We start from the raw sequence: 9,222 nt of genomic DNA on the forward strand, positions 1-9,222 counted from the left end.
ATTCAAAAGCATCAATTTTTAGGTGCTCAGCTTTCTTTATAGTCCAACTCCAACATCCATACATGACTACTGGAAAAACCATAGCCTTGACTAGACGGACCTTTGTTGGCAAAGTAATGTCTCTGCTGCCTAAAATGCTGTCTAGGTTGCTCATAACTGTTCTTGCAAGGAGTAAGCGTCCTTTAATTTCAATATAGCCATACCACTGCAAAATGAAAGTACCTGATTCCTAAAGATTTGCTTTTCTATGCTGTCATCACGAGTCAAGGGATTCCTTGCTTATTCTCCATTCCACGTTCTCAGTTGGTACTTTTTGACTGGCAACATTTATTTTCCTTTTAGTCCTGGGAAAAAAATAATAAAATAAAGGATCATATGTTTGTCCCGTGGGTGAATTGAATAAGGGCAGGGCGTCAAAAAGCACTCGCTGTAATTGGTTGCGCATCCGTCCCCACTAGACAAGGGCGGGGCCAGGACGGAAGTCCAGCCTGTGGCTCACTCGCCTTCGGAGCTGTGTAGCTAAATTGGCTTCACCCACATTCTCAGCCCGTTGACTCAGCTGCAGCTGTTTAGACATCGTCTGTCCTCACAGCAGGCGCCAGCCCGGGGCTCCTGCTAAATGGCTGGAGGGGCCGGCAGCAAAGCCACTTTCTGCCCCCTCCTCTAGTAAGAAAAGAGCCCGTGATCACAGGCTGAAACGGAGGGTTGAACTGAAGCAGTGTTTCTTTTTTCCCAAGTGGAAAAACTGAATAACCCGTGTTTGTTTCTTGGCTATTTTAGGTAGGACAGAATGCTTACTAGGAAGATGATTTCACAACATTTTGGACACATTTATACAATAGAAGCATTTCTTTGGAGACTGGGTTTTTTTTTTTTTTTCCTTAACAAAAGATTTTCCCCCTCCCTCTAAATATTGATGGCTGACATCTGGGGTTTTCCCATATTTCCTCAGCCAAGAGTCTCATCCCAGCCGCACCAGTGGGTTACACGTGGTTCTTCCAAACCTTCCTGCTCAAAACTTTCCAGGCCCAGGACTTGTCCTTGAGGGACCTCATTCAGAACGTTCTCTAGCTGAGCCATCCACAGGTCCACCTGACATATTTTGGCTCTCAGACCACCCCTGGTGTTGCAGGAAACCACAGCTAAGCACCCCGACCCACAGGTTATGGGGACCAGTTTGCACTCAGCTTCCTTCTCCAGTAGCTTGTCTATCTTTCCCTCATCCCCCACCTCCAACAGGCAAGCCTCTGCTCCTGCTGTGCAGAGGAGCCTGGCATGACAATATTTGCTTGACCCCCTTGCAAAGTGGCCATCGTCCTAGACTCGGCTTGACCTCAGGATTTCCCACCAATGCGATTCTGTCATTTACTTTCTGGTTTACAATCAAGATGAAGAGTCATGCCTGAAATACGCCTTGGTCCTCTGCAAAAGAACCTGAAAGTAACATTATCCTGGAACCTAAGTACATAATTAATCAAGAATAGAATATCAGATAAAATTAAAATGGTAAAAAGAAGCTATAGTCAATGCTTCTTTTTCATTATCACGGCCTTGCTATCACAGAAAGAGATTATTTCATCAAAGAGTCATGTGGGCTGTGTCCTAGGATGGTAAATTGCACACTTTTTAGTGTTTATCTGATGGTATATTCTAGAATCTTTGATTAAAAGATGATAGAAGAGATGTTACAGGTTATTAGCTAAGTTACTGCCAAACAAGGCATGTAAGGAATTGCTAAGGAAGTCTTCAGAAAAAGTCGACAAGGAACATGTTTTGATTTTTTGGGGGGTGCCTGGCTCTAGTCTGAAAGAGTAAGTAGGGGCTTAAATTCATTGGGAATGATCCATTACCGACTCCTGTCCATCCATCACACCTTATATCTAATCCAGTATGGTCCATGGAATTTTCCAGGAAAGAATATTGGAGTGGGTTTCTATCTCCGACTCCAGGGATCTTTCTGACCCAGGGACTGAACCTGCATATCATGCGTCTCCTGCGTTGGTAGGCAGATACTTACCCCTGTGCCACCAGGTAAGCCCTGTCCCGACTCCTCTGTGTCCACCACACCATGTATCTAATCCAGTAGGGTCCATTTCCACTGCCACTATCTCATCCATCATTTTCCCTGTAGACTAAGTCTATAGCTACCTCAGGTCTCCCTACTTTAACTCCTGTCTTCATTCCATCTGTTGTCCACCTGCAGCTTTTTATCTGATGCAGCAAACATCAGATCACATGACATGCTCTTCAAATGCCTGTTTCCACTGTCACTCCCACAGGACACCTAACTTCTCCTGATTTTTCAGTTCTTAGCTTGAACATCATCACCTTCTCTAAGTAGAGGCTCCTTATTATTCTGTCTCATTGATCATTCTTTATTGCTTATTTGTTGGCTTTCCAATTCCCTCTATAGCATGTAGCATCCACAAGGCAGAGAGCATACTTGCTTGTTCACCAGTGGGTACCCCAAGCTTAATAGGTCAATTGGTCTGTATTAGGTACCCAATAAATACGTTGGATGAATGACAAAGAAGAACTTGAATTGCGTGTTGATGGTAAAAATGATCTGGCATTCAGAGATAGAGGTAATTCATGGTGGCAAACGGAAAGGTGAAGATGAAAAAATGGAAGAGAAAAGGAGAAGTGACAATGTGAGATGTATGAGGGCTTTGGAAGCAGCCCAGAACCCAGAAGAAATGCTTAAGGAGCAGTGGGTTGTATTCCAAGTAAAGTACAAAGATGTGGTGGGTCTTTCTGTTGCCTGGAGTCCATCCTCTGGCCTGGTACTGTGTGTCCTACACAGGTGCCATCAACCTGGACCTCACGTAAGATAGAGTGACCATTCCCAGAGAGAATGCCATGGTCAGTGTTCAAAAACACGTGCCTACTATTCTACATTTTGAGACATTTCACATCCAAAGGCTGATATTCTACATTTAGGAGAAATGTTCCTTACACACCTCCCAGGGTTGTTCTATAGGGGATTTACAAAGAAGGTCTGAAAGAAACATTTCAAAAGCCCTTCAGAATGCAAATCCCTACACTCAGGAAATGACATGAAAAGAGTGGTTTCTGGCTACGGTAGTGATATATAACCCAGTATGGGGTTGGAGGTGAGAACTAGCTGGGGACTTGAAGTGTCACTTGAAGTGTCACTGTTAATTCTCTACCTCTGTTGCTGACATGGAATTAAAACACCAGAGCAACAGAATACCCCATTTCTTAAAAGTCTCTGGAGAGGAATAAATTACAGTGTTTACGGTAAATCTGATCTTTGTCACAGGATCTCCAGCCTTATTTCAACACATTAATCCTATAGTAAAAAAGGCCAGGTGGATGTGAAACAATCCTCGTATTCACGAGTGTTTCAGATCTCAGCCAAGTCTGTACTGATTTGATTAAACGTTATCTCACACCCAAGGGACTAGGTGCAGATGTTGGTCAGGAAAGGGAGACAGGCATGATGGTATTGGGTTGAGTTTCTTAGGCCAAAGGAAAGTCCTTGACCCCGGAAAAGAAAAGCTAATGACAAAACCGTAGAGGAACAATCTTGGCCTTTATCCCTTTGGTTTGAAAGGGCAAGAATGGGGGAGTAATGTTGGCTGAGTTCCTAAAATGTTCATTAAGCTCCAGAGAATGGCTCTGGAATTTTAAGTACAGTATTGTGTGAGTTGTTCACCTGTAGGAAATTGTAGACATTATCTAACAATACCTAAATTACTTATTCCTTTCAGCTCGCTGACTAATGGTTCACCATTCCACTCCAGTATGTTCTGACGTGGGTGTGCCAGCAATCAGAGAACAGCAAAGAACACACCCCAAGATCAGGAGGGTCTAATCCAGAGAGCTATGTGAAGGAATACTAAAAAACTAGGAGGCTTTAAGGATCAGGTTTTAAGGCTTGAGATGCTGGATTCTTGCAATGTTTCAGGGCTAGACAAGTGATCTGGTGTCAATAAGCATGTTAAGAATGTATAGGGAAGGGCTTGGAATAATATAGGGGCAGAGAGTGAGATGATCCTGGCCAAATAAGTCACATCTCTGCTTTGGAAGTGTGGATTCAATATCAAGGACTAGCACCCAGAGCATCATATTCTGACCCCAGAGACAATCAGTCTCAAAAATGCCCTATTTCCAAGTCCAGCGTCTGCTGAGAGAAGATTGCTTCCTCTTTTACCTCTGAGGGAGAGGAAGTAGAATGGAGACACTGCCCTGGTCATCCATTAACTGCAATAGGGTCTGCTCATGGGCTGCAGATTATCACCTCCATTCATGCATCTCCTGTTCCATTAATAGACTTAACTATCTTTCCAGAGGCACACACGTCCCCTGGCTCCCCCTTGAATACCTCCACAATTTTCCCCCAAAACTCAATAAACTAGCAGCTCAAGAACTCCAGCTCCAGAGTGTGTGTGTGTGTGTGTGTGTGTTAGTCGTTCAGTCGTGTCCAACTCTTTGTGACCCCATGGATTGTAGCCGGCCAGACTCCTCAGTCCATGGAATTTTTCAGGCGAGAACACTGGAGTCGGTTGCTATTCCCTTCTCCAGGATCTTCCCAACCCAGGGATTGAACTTGGGTCTCCTGTAATGCAGGCAGATTCTTTACCATCTGAGCCACCTGGGAAGCATGTCAAAAGAAGATTTTATTAATAAAAAATCATTAACATATTTCATACCCTGGAGGCTGGCACATTACAGTAGATTACGGTCTCAGCCCATTAAGTTCTCACAGCAAGTATTATCTAATGTCACTTCATCTCTTAGCAAATATTCCTGGCAAAGTCTTCATTTCTGTCCGCATATGGCCAGTGATTACAGTTCTACTTGCAGAGACTACAGCTCCAGGAAAATGGTAGCAAAGCAGGGAGTCCCGTCACTAAATGATGAGCCTCTGGTGGGCAGAGGAGAGCATGTCCTCTATATACAGAGGCTGCCTTTGCCTATTGAGGGTCTTAGGCAGAACAGGGTCACTATCTTTTATGACCTATTCCCTCCACCTTTGGGAACACAGGGCAAATGTTGCCAAAGGTGGATTACAGAATAGGTGAACTTATCACATAGGCTTTTCTGATGAAGTTCCAAACATTGGCTGTCTTGGTCTTGGATCCATGCCCTCCTTGAGGGGATCTTCCCAACTGAGGGATCAAACCCGCATCTCTAAAGTCTCCTGCATTGGCAGGCAGGTTCTTTACCACTAGTACCACTTGGGAAGCCCTAGTGCTGAGAAAAATGAGGCATGAGCAACAATCAGGAAAGTAACAATTAGCTTAGGACTGGTTCTCAGTCAATACCCAAGCTGGTAGGAACCTGGTATACACTGTTTCCTTCCTTGACATCTAATTTTAATTGCCTTATATGTCTTAATTTACCCCATCAATACATTTTTAACTTTTTTTAATTGTTATAAATTGTATTGTTCTTTTTTCCTTTTTTGCTAAAGTGTTTATTTCCCATTTTTATTTATTTGACTGTGTCAGGTCTTAGCCGTGGCATGTGGAAGCTCGTTCCCCGCCCGGGGATCAGACCCAGGCCCCCTGCATTGGGAGCATGAGTCTCAACCAGTGGACTACCAGGGAAGTCCTCCCATCAGGTTTTTTATTCACTTTGTGGGATGGAACCCAGGCCCTGTTTTTTAGGGAAAGTTTCCGAATTAACAGTTTCTCAATTAGTTGAATTGGGTTCGTGTCAGCTCCGATTGTAGGCTTCTCACCTTTATTCATACAACACGTATTTATGTAAAACAAGCACGACAGATACACATTACCTTTTAAGAGACATTCTTATTGGCTCCCAGCCATGTGCGCTCAATTTTTCTCCACTCACAAACCTTTAGGTTACCTTTACCCTTTGAATTGCCATTTAATCTCTTCTCTTCTCCAGTCTCTGTATCTGGCCATTTTGGTTTTCCACCAATTTGGCAACTTAAATTGAAGGTTCTCTTCATATCCTGACTCTCAAAGCCACAATTAGGGCCTTTAAATGACCATGCACAGTAACATCAGGGTTATTTCCATTTTAAAGGTAAATTGCACAATCAAAGCAGCACCCAGGGTATCTGCAGTCACTGCGTCTTCTTTTTATGTCACACCTGTCACCTCTGTCTTACTAGGGGTCTTCTCCAAACAATAGTCTCCTCCCTTGTTGGAGAGAACCTGAAAACCATTATCTTTCTAGTAGGTTAATTCAGATACGAACTGTCTACCTGATTATTGTTAAAACTCAATGCTCCAAGCTTCTCCCATTCTTGCTCAATTTTCCCCTAATCTTGCTCGGAACTCTACCTGAAGAGTATACATGGAGGGAGTGTTTATTCCTCCACTATCATCTCTGTAAGATGAACCTATATGCTTCTTGAAATTTTGTGGAAACAAAAAGTACTACATGCAAAACCAATTGAAGAAAAGCAGGATATCATATAATACAATGGCTTCTAAACCTTGTTGACAAGAAATCACTTCACAAGTTTTTAAAGATGGAGATTCTTGGCTTTTTATCCCACAAAATACTAATCAAGTAGGTCTGAGATGGGGTCAGGGAATCTGTATTCTTACAACAATCCCCCTACCTCAGGCCAAATAATTCTGACTAACAGCTGGGTTTGGGATCCAACTTAAGCTATTATTACATTTCCAGAATAATAACTACGCCTTTCTGGGGGTTGTTGCTTTGCTTTTTTAACCTTTCTATTTTGAGGTAATCATAGATTGACTTGCAATTGTAAGAAATACAAAGGTATTCCACATACCCTTTACCTGCTTTCCTTCAATAATAACATCTTGCAAAACTATAGGACAGTATCACAAGCAGGAGAGTCACATTGATACAGTCCACCTATCTTATTCAAATTTGGCCAGTTTTATTTATACTCATTTGTATTTGTGTGTGTGTATTCAGTTCCATGCAGTTTTATCTATATATAGATTGTCTATACCACCACAGTCAAGGCACTGATCAGCCAAGATTTGTGCTTTATTTGTAATAGCCCCAAAGTGAAAACAACCCAAGTGTTGTGCTTTTATGGTCACACCTACCATCTCCCCTTTCCCCAGTAACCACTAATCTATTCTCCAGTTCTATGATTTTTTTAATTTAAATAATGTTACATAAGTCAAATGAAGCTGAAATAGGCTGAACAATGGTCTCCCAAAGATGTTCACATCTTAATTTCATGAACCTGTGAATACATTAGCCTGTATAATAAAATATACTTTGCAGATGGGATCATGTTAGGGATCTTGAGAGAGTTTTTCCTGGATTATCTGGATGAGTTCATAACCACAAAAGTTCTGACAAGAGGGAAGCAAGAGATCAGAGAGAGATAAATAGGAGATGTAATGATGGTGGTAAATAGGTAAAGACAGGTATATAGATAAGAGATGGAATGATGGAGGTAAACTGGTAAAGATGATAGAGATAGATGATAGATAAATAGAAGTTTTAATGATGGAGGTAAATAGGTAGAAATAGATGATAGGGATAGATATATAGATAGATAGAAGATGTAATGATGGAGGTAAGTGGGTAGAGATAGATAGATAGATAGATAGATAGAAGTTGTAATGACGGAGGTAAATAGGTAGAGATAGATGGATAATAGAGATAGATAGATAGATAGATAGATAGATAGAAGGTGTAATGATGGAAGTAGGAGTTAAGAGGCCACAAGACAAAGGATGTAGACATCCTCCAGAAGTTGAAAAAGTCAAGGAAATGGATTTTTCCCTTAGAGTTTCCAGAAGAAATAAATCCTGTCAACACCTTGACTTTTTAAAGCTTTAGAGATTGATTTCTGTAAGCTGTAAAATTAAATTTTTGTGTTGTTTAAGTCACTAAGCTTGTGATCATTTGTTGCAGTAGCAACGTAAAACGAATACAGTCTGTAACATCTGGAGATAGTGATTCTCCTCAGTGTAATTCCCTTGAGATCTGTCCAAGATGTTGTGAGAGTGGATGGTCTATTCCCTTTTGTTGCTGGGTGGCCCATGGTGGTGATGTCCCGCCGTTTGTTTATCCATCACCTACTGAAGAACACTTGGGTTGTTTTCACTCTGGGTGGGGCTATTAGAAATAATGCTGCCATTAACATTCATGTGGGCTTCCCAGGTGGCTCAGTGGTAAAGAATCCGCCTGCCAGGCAGGAGACACCGGTTGGGGAGATCCTCTGGAGAAAGAAATGGCAGCCTACTCAAGTATTCTTGCCTAAGAAATCCCATGGACAAAGGAGCCTGGAGGGCTATAGCCCGTGGGGTCACAAAAGAGCTGGACACAACTTAGTGACTAAACAACAACAATAAAACATTCAAGTATAGGTTTTAGTATGAAAAGAAATTTCATTTCTCTGGGATAAATGCCAAAGACTGCAATTACTGGGTCACGTGGTAATTAAATATTTCATTTTATAAGAAACTGCCAAACTATTTTCCAGAGCGGCTGTACCATTTTAAATTCCCACCAGTAATGTGTAAATGATCCATCCTTTGGTGGTGTCACTATGCTCTTTCTTTTTTAAATTTTAGTCATTCTGAAAGGTTTGTAGTAACATCTTATTTGGGTTTTAATTTTCATTCCCTAATAGGGACTGATGCTGAGCATCTTTGCATGCATGTACCAGCCTGTAAATCCCCGCTGGTGAAATGTCTGTTCTTGTCTTTTGCATATTCTCTAATTAAATTATTTGGTTTTTTCACCATCGATTGTTAAGAGTACTTTATATGGTATAGATGTTAGCCCTTCATCAACATGTGGTTTGCCAATATACTTTCTTAGTCTATACCTTGTATTTTCACCCTAATAGGATATGTAGCGGAGTAAAACTTTTAAATTTTGATGAAGTCCATTTTATCAGTTTACCCTCTTAGCGCCAAGTCTAAGAACTTTTTGCCTAGCTTTATATTCTGAAGATTTTTCTAAGTTTTTTTCTAAAAGTTTTATAATTTTACAGTGTTTTTTTAAAATTAGTGATCCATTTGGAATTGATTTTTGTATCATGAACTTCAACTTTATGTTGAAGTTCAAATTTTTTAACCTATCCAATCAGTCCAGCAACATTTGTTGAAAAGGCTTTTTTGCACTTTCCTCAAAAATAAAAAAGGGAGCACATTTGTGTGGGTCTATATTGCATTCTCTATTCTGTTCCATTGATGTACATGTCTATCCATCTGTCAATACCACATTGTCTTGATCCCTATGGCTCCATGGTGACCTTTTTTTTTTTTTTGGCCA

General features: G+C 41.2%; 1 long non-coding RNA gene across 2 annotated transcripts in view; it reads right to left on the minus strand.

Annotated features, from left to right (window-relative positions):
- The window catches only part of LOC122687030, a 132,257-nt gene that overhangs the window by 81,277 nt on the left and 41,758 nt on the right, over nt 1-9,222 (minus strand). For both annotated transcript variants that reach the window (XR_006338992.1, XR_006338993.1), the window contains exon 4: nt 223-344. This is a non-coding gene — a long non-coding RNA (uncharacterized LOC122687030). The remainder of the gene's footprint in view (nt 1-222; nt 345-9,222) is intronic.

Source organism: Cervus elaphus, chromosome 30 (genome assembly GCF_910594005.1).
Source record: "Cervus elaphus chromosome 30, mCerEla1.1, whole genome shotgun sequence".
Lineage (NCBI taxonomy): Eukaryota > Metazoa > Chordata > Mammalia > Artiodactyla > Cervidae > Cervus > Cervus elaphus.